This window comes from Hordeum vulgare, chromosome 2H (genome assembly GCF_904849725.1).
Source record: "Hordeum vulgare subsp. vulgare chromosome 2H, MorexV3_pseudomolecules_assembly, whole genome shotgun sequence".
Classification (NCBI taxonomy): domain Eukaryota; kingdom Viridiplantae; phylum Streptophyta; class Magnoliopsida; order Poales; family Poaceae; genus Hordeum; species Hordeum vulgare.
Genome location: NC_058519.1, coordinates 654,486,327 through 654,497,893, shown reverse-complemented (window position 1 = coordinate 654,497,893; position 11,567 = coordinate 654,486,327). Strand labels below are relative to the sequence as shown.

At 37.5% G+C, this 11,567-nt stretch overlaps 1 long non-coding RNA gene across 1 annotated transcript; it reads right to left on the bottom strand.

The window, feature by feature from the left end:
• Positions 1–3,197: 3,197 nt before the first annotated feature.
• On the bottom strand, positions 3,198–3,558 carry LOC123431270. The gene is made up of 2 exons (XR_006623075.1): positions 3,486–3,558; positions 3,198–3,392 (listed from the first exon to the last, which is right to left on the bottom strand). It is a non-coding gene; the product is annotated as an uncharacterized LOC123431270 (long non-coding RNA).
• Positions 3,559–11,567: the final 8,009 nt, after the last annotated feature.

Sequence of the window (11,567 nt, the reverse complement as noted above, 5' to 3'; positions counted from 1 at the left end):
TCTTTCAAATACTTGGAACAACAACAACAATAAAGCCTTTATTCCCAAATAAGTTGGGATAGATTAGAGGTGAAATCCATAAAATCTCTCAACTAACTCATGATTATGTCACATGTACAGCAAGCTTTCACGTACCATGTCGATGGCTAGTTCTTTAGTGATACTCCAGTCCTTCAGATCTCTTTTTACGAACTCTTTCCATGTCAAGTTCGGTCTATCCGGACCTCTTTTTACATTGTTAACACGCTTTAACCGTCCGCTACACACTGGAAAAATCTTTTGTGTTTCATCTCCATAAGAATGCATGGCTGAGTTTTGACGTTAGCTCGTCAAGCCTATCACAACCTCCTCCTTTATCTGGGCTTGGGATCGACTATGTTGCGACAACACAGGTGGAGTTTCAAAATACTTGGAACATATTGCAAAAAACATGTATGTGTATGTGTGCATTATCACTGATATATATACATGGCCAGCCACCACCAACAAGTTTCTTGCCAAAAGATTTGTCGGCTCACACTTTTGGACGTGTTCTACTTTGTTATATTCTTGAATTTTATTTTAATTAAGAAAATCTGAATTAAAAGGTTTGTGAAATTTAAACAAGTTCACAAATTTGAAAAAATGTTTGTGAATTGGTAAAAAGTACATGAATACAAAAAATATTTTAAATTTGAAAAAAAGTTCAAGAATTTGAAAAACAATGTTCTGAAATAAAAAATACCATAATTTTACAAAAAATGTTAAATGTTCACAAAATTCTAAAAAAAGACTTGATCCAAAAAATGGAAAAGGTTAAATGCAACAAAAAAGGAATTAAATAGTAACAAAAAACTAAAATAAATTAAAAAGGAGGAAAAAACTTCTGGAAATTTCCCAATATAGGTCAGAAGGTTCCAAAACTTTTACAAAACTTGCTCTCATTCTCCCCCTCCTAACCCCGCTAGATGCGCCGGCTCAGCATTGACAAGTCGTTAATGATCGCTTCCAAAGTGGTTTTTTAAGTATCAGGCCTTGTTCGGCTCTGGTGTTTTCTCACACCCAAAACGCTTGGGGATTGGAGGGGATTTGGTGATCCCCTCCCCTCCATCAAATCCCCTCAATTCCCCAATAATCCCCCACCCCAGACCTTGTTTGGTACTAGAGTTTTCAGATAACTGCTGATAAGGTTTAAAACTAATATATCTAACTAGAAGGTGCATCATCAAAAAAAGAAAATAGCAGACACCAAATGACATAAGTTAGCAGACATCAAGGGGCATAAAATAACTGCTGATAAGGTTTGGAACAAACACCAAATGACATAAAATAGCAGACATCAAGGGGCATCATCAAAGATCCGAGGTCGACAATTTATTGAAACATCATGTCATCATCAATAGCAAACTAACTCCTCGGAGAAATGAAACATTCCATTTGTGCAACAAGTAGGCATTGAAAATAGAAAGCGACTCCCAAATAAGGTCAACCTAGTTTGGTTTATTTTACATGACATAAGATCAAAAGGAGGCTCAAAACGAATGCTGGTAAAATGCCAGTTTATGAGATGAATCACTTTCTGGCAGATCTAAGGGGCTAACACTGACTGCGCTTTTCTTCATTGGGTGCTTGTTGCCAGTGCAACGATCTCATAGCTGCAGGTTGCGGAACAAAACAAAACAAACAACAGTCAGTGTAACTGTCAAGTAGATCACCCATAATCAGAAAGCATATGTTTTTTATCTGCATACACATCGATACAGGATAATAAAATCATCCTTTTATGCATATGTTTTTTATCCATGAGTACACTGAACATGGATGGATGGCTTGATTAACGAAGAGGACGACGGGTTGTTATTTTATCATATATTTTATCATAGAACAATGAACATGCAGTGCTGAACATGTAAATGCGCCAGTAAATGAACATGCAGTGCTGAACATGCAGTACTGAACATGTAAATGTGCTAGTAAATGAACACGCAGTGCTGATCTGCATATATTTTTATCATAGAACAATGAACATGCAGTGTTGAACATGCATATATTTTATCATATATTTTGACTTATTAATTAAGAGATGGGTTGGTTCCTACCTTAGTGCTGAACATGTAAATGTGCCAGTTGCAAATCTTGCCATTGGACGAGGTGTCACCACTAATAAAACAAGGCGTGTTTCTCTTAATTGCATATACTAGTTAACAGTAAAAGAAAAATTCCGCATAAACAAGACAGCATAGCCTTTTGTCTACCACTTCATGTTGGCACGTCATTGAATAATGCAACCTTTTTCCGCAAAAAGCTTCAAATTTGCACCTACTCTATGCAACTCTACTTCTTGAAATGCGAGAAAACACAGGAACATAAATCAAATATCATACACACTTCAGTTGAATAACATACCAGCTGTAATTTATCAGCTTGTTTGAGATTTTGCTCGATTGCTTTTCTATACACCTTCTATTCAGTAACATAACAGTTATCCATTATGATAGCTTTTCTTACATTATTTGTGGTTTATACTTCCTTCCTAGCACTAAACATTCCAGATTTATTGTAAATGTAACTGACACAAACAAAAAAAAAATTGAAATGATACGGTCAGGTACAGATTTTTACAAACTGTAACTTATAGTTGCAGCAATAAAAGCATCATCGTTTGCAAGTTTTATCACGAAAGAACCTACATTCGACTCTATCATAGAATTATATAACAAGGAAGTTATGTCTGCAAGTTTTATCAACTATCACAGAATTATAACAAGGAAGAGATGTAATATACCATCAATTATCACAGAATTATATAACAAGGAAGTTATGTCTGCTACCTGTCTTGAACATACCTCATGGGGACATTTGGCTCCGAAGCCACATAACAGCAGTATCTTTATCATCATCAGCGGCATTGATGAAAATCTCACGGTTTGCAGCATCCTTGAAGACGTTGAATGCTTTGATCTTCTCAATGCGGGTCACATCATCCATTTTTTTCAACACATCCATGCACTTGGTGATAGAGAATTCATGTAATTTTGTTGCATCTGCCTTTTCATTGGCCAAATATGTAGCTTCATCATCTACTTGCCTTTTCTTCAACTCTATATACTTCTCTAATGCTCCAGCAATCACATCTCCACTGTTCTTGCGCTTCTCCTTCTTGGGCTTCTTTTAGGGCATCTTTCCTGAACCAGCCATTGTACGACCCACTTCTTCACTTGGATTGACATCCTCCTTCCTATGTGCAACATCCATTTGATCCAGAATTTGCAAGTCATCTTCATCATGTTGCACTTGATTCATCATCTCCAAGTCATCACTTTCTTTTACTTCCTCAACCTCTATTTCATCTTCAAAGTCTTCGTCAATTTGTGATGGTTGTGCAATTGATGTGAAACTGTAGGTACCCTCAGCTATATGCCCTACAAAATGCATGTAAGTAACCATCACAAAACAATAGGTAGAGTTAAGAGTTAAGAGGAAGCAACAAAAGTTCGTAAACTTACCATCATAGAGTTCTCCTAGCGAGTCAAAGAGAGGAAAAGATTTCTTCTTGAATTTCCCGATACTTGGATATGACTACAAAGAACCAGAGTAATAGATGAGTATTAGCATGGTATAAAATTGTAACCATATCGAAGGGTGGAATTAAAGAACTTACAATCATCACATTGTCCCAAAGGTCGGTGTCAGCTTCAATCATACATCTTTTGTCATCCCAGCTAACACCGCTTTGCTTTCGGGCTTCTTTTAACATCCTATATTCTCTTTTGAGCTCCTTCTCCTTATCTTGAATTTGAGACTTCGAGAACTTCACATGTTTATGTTTTGCATGGAATTTTGTCACCATCAAGTTCCAAGTTTCCTTGCTCCATCCATTTTGCCCTCGGTGGTAAGGAGTATCGTGCTCCATAAGTATCTCCATCAGACCTTTTTCAAGTCCCAAACTCCATTGTGCTCTTTGTTTCACAACTACACAAGCCATATAAAGCACAAGGTCTATTGGCTAACTGTCTTCAATTAAAATACTATTGGTCTTGTAATGACAAAAAAAGAATACCTTTTGGAGAACTCTTTTTGTTAACCTTTGGTGAATCCATTTTAACACCAAGAAGTCCTTTCTTTCTTAATAACACGGCAGCCTGTGCCAAGTTGAATTTGGGAGATCCTTTTGCGTACATATCTGTTGAGATAAAACAAATTAACACACAAACTAAAGAGACTTAATCATTTGAATTAGAAAAAGACAATTACATCCAAAAACTTACAAAGAGTTAGTTATGTGGGAAATCATTCCACATTTGCATTGCAATTTCATCTCGCAAAGCATTGCCTTGGGTGTTACTCCCTTGGTAGTTATCATTATCATTGGGTAAATTGACAAAATCAGCCAGACGTATGTTATCTGGTTGGTTTTCAAGCCATTCCTCATCACCAGCATGCAATTTGATGATGTTATGAAAGATTGCGGTAGCTGCTGGAATCCTCGCTTGGTTCCTAATTGAATGTAATGTCACAACATTGAGAATCGGGAATCGCTTCTTAAGAACTCCTAGGGTCCTTTCTACATGATTTCGCAACAAAGCATGTCGAAGATTATATAATTCTTTGTGGTTCTGTGGACGATGATGGCCATGCCCAAATTCATTCAAGTGATATCTCACACCCCGATACGGCGCAAGGAAGGATGTGGTGTTTGCGTAACCACCATCGACGAGATAAAACTTTCCATCGGGTACTTTAAATCCAGAGTTCATTGCAGATCGAAGAACCCTAGCATCTGTTGCAGACCCCTCCCAACCACATGATATAAATGTGATCTTCAAGTCAAAGTCACATGCAATCATTACGTTTTGGCTCGGGGTGCCCTTTCTATTCTGAAATGGTGCAGCACTCTCAGGCGCAATGGTAATAGGAACATGGGATCCATCGATAGCACCTATACAATTCTGTAAAAACAGATTTACTAATTAACTTTTGAGATTTTAATGGAGAAAGGTAAGGAATTTTTTAAGTGTCAAGATAAGAACCTTGAAGTATGGATAGAATCGTTCATCGGTAGCAATTACTGGATGTGGTTCGTCAATGCGTGGAGGCTCCACAAAGCGAGTACATAGAGCAGGGATGATATCAAAGAACTCGTTGATGTACTCATGAAAGGTGGATCCACTATGCCTGAATTCCAGTTGCATATCTTCATATGATGAATTATGTGACAACATGTACAGGAAGAATGCTAACTTCTCCTCCACCTTGAGTCTTGTGTCTTTTATCAATTCTTTCCTTCTAAGATATGATGCTAAAGACTTAAAGATGTATGGTTTCATCCTAAAAGCTACCAAGCAATTCTTCACATGGCCTTCAAGAAGTTCGTCAACACGATGCTTGCCGTAAAGGATCGAGCTATGCCTTTGTTTTTTTTCACTCCGTCCTCTACTGTCCATTAAGTACGAGTGCAATAATGGAAGAATGAAAAGAACCATCTCATCATCATGTTCCTCTCTTCTCTTCCTAATATGATCTAGACCCCATGACTTCATTTCAAAATTAATACCGAAGCAATCAAGAAACAATGACAAGAATTAGAAAGCTAACAAGAATTAGAGAGCTAACAAGCCCTAGTAAATGCAAGGCATACCAAACTTTGGCGTCTTAACGGGATCCCACGAAGGTGGCGGCTCGTTCACTCCCACTATAAACCAAGGCTCGGGTACCTATAAAAAAACAAAACAGTTGGTCTAAGGTATAAAAAAACAGCAACATAATTGAGAAAGCATGTGTCGACATGTAAATATATAGCATCTTCTTTGATTAAAAGAACAAATTCACAGGTTTTTCAGTATAGGCATACTCTTTGATACAACCCAATGACCACATGAAAGGCATCTTCTTTGATACAACCCAATGACCACATGGTACAACATAACTATCGAAATATCCAGGAAACAACAGAAGAGTACAAACTTGCACAATTTCAAAAAAAAAGGGATCACAGATAGGATCGAGATTAGCTCGCTACATCCTGTAGTGTAGTAGTCAAAAGAAGTTACAAAAATGGGTACATCCTGTAGTGCAGTAGTCAAAAGAAGCTACAAAAATGGGTACATCCTGTAGTGTAGTAGTCAAAAGAAGCTACAAAAATTCTGCCGAAGAGCAGAACAAGGCTCTACACATAACATGTTTCAAATATCCGTGAACAGTCAAGAGCATAACAAGGTTGTACACATAACAGGTTTCAAATATCTGGAATTAGCATCTGTCATGAAGGCAATTCACAGCAGAGTACAACAAATGTGCTAAATAAAGCATATGGAGACACATGCAGCCCATGTATCCTCCCAAAAGAAGTCCACAACAATTTCCAGTATCTATCTGCAGAGCAGAGAGCTGCTAGCCAGAGATACGCCCCCCTACTACATGTAGTAAAATGATAGCAGCATCCATCTACATCAATAAATGTGTACGGGGCGAGCGAATATTTTGGTGCAGGAATCGCTGCAGGTTCAGGGAATAATCACTGAACTTCCCTTTTCCCTGAATAAAAAAACCCAACAGGCACTCCACAAAAACAGCCACCTGCTCTTCCCTTCTCCATTCTCAACTTCACTCAACTTGCTGTATTTATGAATGTAGGAAATACTTTTGTTGAATTTCCAGCGCTCTTTCTTGAAGTACTGCCCAACCTCTTGCTGCATGTCTAGGGAATAATCACTCAACTTGCTGACCCTTGAATAAGAAAAGCCACCAGACACCCTACAAAAACAGCCACCTGCTCTTCCCGCACAAGGCACAGATCCGGACGCAGGCCAATGGATGTTACTAAGTTGTCACTCAACACTAACTTTATCACACGACTCGTTTATCCTATAACGGGTGCCTTGACTTATCTCTTCTTGGGACTTATCCTATAACTAGCAAGAATCAGATGAGATGGAACCGGCGAACCCTAGAAATGGGGGAGGAGAGGGGAGGGATGAGATGGAACCAGCCCTTACTGGCGAAGACGTCAGGTTACCGGAGCAATGAGTTCTGGCGTCGGAGGCGGCAGGGGCTGAGGAGGCAGAACTGACGGACAGGGGTTGAGGAGGCCTGGACGGAGCCGACGAACGGCGGACGGAGGGTGGACGATGGAGAGCAGAGGGCCGACGACGGAGAGCGGAGGGCGGACGGTGGAGAGGGGCGAAGGGGCAACGGCGGAGGGGGCAGGCGGCGGGGGCGACGGTGGAGAGGGGCGAAGGGGCGACGGCGGAGGGAGGAAATTCGCGAGGGGCAGCTCGCGTCTGCTCTTACACGGGTATTGAGGGTTTCAGGCGTGTAAATTTGGGGATGGGCCGGTCCAATACCGGGGTAACGAACAGGCTGTCGGGAATGTCAGGGGATTTTTTACCGGGCCTGTAAAATACTCTAGAGAAGGTGCAAATACCTGGGTACCGAACGAGGCCTCACGGAACTTCCCAACCGCTTTTGGGAAGCTTTCGGGATGGTTTTTCTTCTATTTTCTGTTTTTAGCTTTTCATTTAAGGATTTTCGTCCTTTATTTTATTTTTTATTTTTCAATTCTGTGAAAAACTCAATTTTTACGAAGACAGTTCAAATCATAACTTTAGTATTCCACTAACTTTAAAAAAAATTGTGAATGACATTCAAATTTGCGATCATTTTCTAAATGCATGAAGTTTCTTAAATTCAGAAACATTATTGAAATCAACAAACATTTTTCAAACTCATGAAGATTTTGGGGTTCTTGAGTTTATATTCGTGATATTCTTAAAACTTTTCAGACATTTTGAATGCACTGACTCTTTTTAATTGCATTTATATTTTCTGAGATCAGGATTTTTTTTAGTTCATGGAGATGCTTTACTTCATAAATTTTTGAAATTAATGATATGCTTTCGTATTCATTGATATTTTATTGAGTTTGTAAATTATCTTGAAATCCTGTTTAAAAATGAAAGAACATAAAAGACTATATGAGAACCACACCCACACAGACTCTAGCGCCGGCTGCTACCGGGCCTTCGACCCACGTATAGTCTCGGACAGGCTACACATGATAGACACGAGCACATGTACAGGGGAGCTCCTACCTGCCGCAATCTGCGGCAAAGAGTCCCTCGGTCGCACACGGCGGTTGTCCGAATAGTTCGGCCCAGATCCTTTTTTTTCTGTTTCTTTTTTTCCTTTTCTGCTTATTTCCTTTCATTTTTTATATATTTTGGTTCGTTTTTTCTTCTTTTTTTTCGTTTTGTCATTTTTTTATGAAAACGAATTAAAGTTGAATTTTCCAATCATTTTTTAAAAACATTGACATTTTTGAAACTGTGAACAAATTTTTTTTAAATGCGAACATATTTGGAAGCACAATTTTTTTAATATTTTTATGAAAAATTGTCTGAATTTTTTTAATATTTTTATGAAAAATTGTTTGAAAATCCAGAATTTCCGAATTTTAAGAATATTTTTCTAAATCCAGAACATTTTTTTAAAAATAAAGAGAAAAGTAAAAAAATCGAACATTTTTTAAAATTGAGAAACATTTTTACAAGTTCCGGAAAAAAATTAAAATTCTGGAACATTGTTTTAAATTTGAAACATTTTCTAAAATTCCGGGTCATTTTCTAAAATTCTGGAATATTTTGTGAAATTCCGGAACATTTTTTCAAATTCCAGAACATTATATGAACATTCGGGACATTTTTTCAAATTGCAGAATATTTTTTCATATTTCGGAACATTTTTCAAATCCGGAACATTTTTTAAAAATTCGACAACATTTTTTTTCAAATTCCAAAACATTTTCCAAATGCCGGCAAATTCTAGAACATTTTTTGAAAATCCAGAACATTTTCAATCAGCAATAAAAGAAAAGAAACAAAAAAAAAAGGAAAATCGGTTTCAGAAATCTTCTAGAAAGTTACCAAAACCAAAAAACTGTCTGAAAACCTTCTCAAAACCGGGATCGATGAAATTGTTAACGGGCCAACCCAAAGCCGGTCGCTAGCGACGACTACTTGCCGCAATGACCGGCGTACAGGTCCCACACCCAGATGTTCACCAATCTCCGAAGATTAACTTACGGCCCATGTCTTGCTAAGATTTGAGCCCATGTTGCCCTATCCGAAAATGTACTTGGAGAACTTTTGTTGCCTATGGAGATGTTTTTTTGCGAGTTTTTTTTAGAACTTTATGACTTTCTTTATCAGAGGATCACTGGATCGTTTACTAGCATAGATGAAACTAGCAAAAGAGCACGTGCGTTGCAACGGAAAAGAAAATAACACACGCTCTAAACGCAATATATCTTCACATGGCATCAAATTTGTGTTGCCGACGATGATTTTAGTGCTCACAGAACGAAAATATGTTTGAATGTACAGTCACTCGGAATAAGATAAAAAATATGTTGTTTCTCCCCCACGAGATTTTCCAAAGGTGTGCATGTGTTGTTAACGATGTTTTCTTTTCTCTCAATTTGGTTTTAATTTAATGGATGTTTATTGCAATTCTTATCGTCACTAGATTTTTTTTGTTAAAATTCGGACTGTGGGTTGATTACCTGAAACATCTGGGGGTTTCGGAAAAATGCAGAAAACGATTCGTTTTCTGACTTAAATCCGGACTGCAGGTTGATTTCAAAAAACGTCGGGGGCATTTTTCAGAAACGCCATGACGGACGACAGAAGCGCTGCGCTTTATTATTTGAGAGAGATAAAGTCAGGGACGGATTCATCCCAAAAAAACGACGATCTAGGGGCAAAGACAGACTTAGCTATGCAGTCTGCTACTACATTTGCTTCACTAAAGCAATGATTAAAATGAACTAAACCAAAACCAGAAGATAGATGCTTACACTGGAAAGTAACTTTCTCAGAACATGCTCTGGGTGAACAGTAAAATCAGTGAATATTAAAATAATGGATTTGTTTTGTGACAAATGGCCTAAGATATTGCAAAAGATCGTCATGAAATCACATTTGTAAAAATCATGGCAGAAAATTGCAAAATCATTGCTCTAAAATTCTTTCGAAAGTAGCATTTTTAGAGTATCTATTTTGTTCTTTTTGACATGGCTTTCAGAAATGTGATTCCATGACGAAACATTTCTTAATGTTTGACACAAAAAAAATCATATGCTTTTGAATTCTTTTTTATTTTACTCTGTAACTACATCTACGTCAGATCCTGACCTACTAAGCGGTAGCAGTATCCTCTTCTCAGTCAACGTCAGGTCGAAGTTCTCAACAAGGTCAATCTATGTACGTATCAGTTCATGTGCTCGTCGGCCTGCATTGCATGTGCGTTTATACTGGAATATATGTCTGCGTATACATCTGAAACGCTGCACAGCAAGCTGGACTGGTTAAAATATTCCAACATGTACGGGGACAGGAGGCGGAATGGTAACATATAAATTAAGCAAACCTACTGATTATTATGCTAGCAAGCTAGGTAAACACTGGCTGCGACCACAGCTAATTTACCTGCGCCAACTTGGCCTCATGCGTGCGTATTACAGGCAGGACATGTTGTGGTACGTGTGTGATTGTCTTCGTGCATCAGCACGCTCGGCAACCATTCATTTCATCAAACTTTAAGTCTTTGTGCTCGAATTAATTCGAGATTTTCTACTGTGCGTGTTAAGTGGAAGGAGACGTTTTCGTCAACAATGAGGCGGCTATGATAACTTTATAAATCTTAAGATGATATGTCGATCCAGTCTTTCAAAGGTGTTCATATATAAAAATAAAATGTATGTGCGTTTAATTATAGGGATAAATGCTTGCGTATGTAGTATGTTAAAAAAAAACATTCAACTAACATCCCTGAAGCTCCTACAGTTTGTGTCTTCGCTAGAATTAGCAAAACTGAAAGTAGATGAAAGTCCCTTGAAATTTGCATCATCGCTTCCTTTTGCTTTTCCATGGCTTAATCACCTTTCTGCTTGCCTTTTTTCTGTCTTTTGGTCCGTCGGTTTTGTGCTTCAAGATTCGTGCTATTTATTTATTTTCTGCGGTGGTTCATATGGTGTTCTAGGCCGAAATTTCGACTGACCACTGTTGTGAGACAGATAATTTATTATTGGGCTCAGGGCATTCCGTGTTACCTGTTGTACTTCCTCTTTTTTCTGTTTGGATGCACTTTTTTTGTTTTCTCTTTTACTCAGTTTTATGGGTACTATTAGGATGTTGGTTAATGTAAAATATATAAATGGAAATACAATGTAACATATTATAAATTAAACAACCTTCGTTTTTAAATATAAGTCTTTTGGAGATTTCAATACGGACTACATACGAATTTATATAGACATATTTTAGAGTGTAAATTCATTCATTTAGCTTCGTACGCATATAGAAATATTTTAGAGTGTAGACATATTATAGAGATTCCTAGATAACTTTTTTATTTGAACTTTTCTTTTCTCTGTTTTCATCTTTTTTTATTTTAATTTTACTTATTTACTTATTTTTCTTTCATTTCTATTTATTTATTTATTTTACTTTTTCCTTTTTTGGTTTTTTATTAAATTTTATGAACTATTTGGTTTATAAATTTTGAATAATAGTAATAATAATAATAAAATT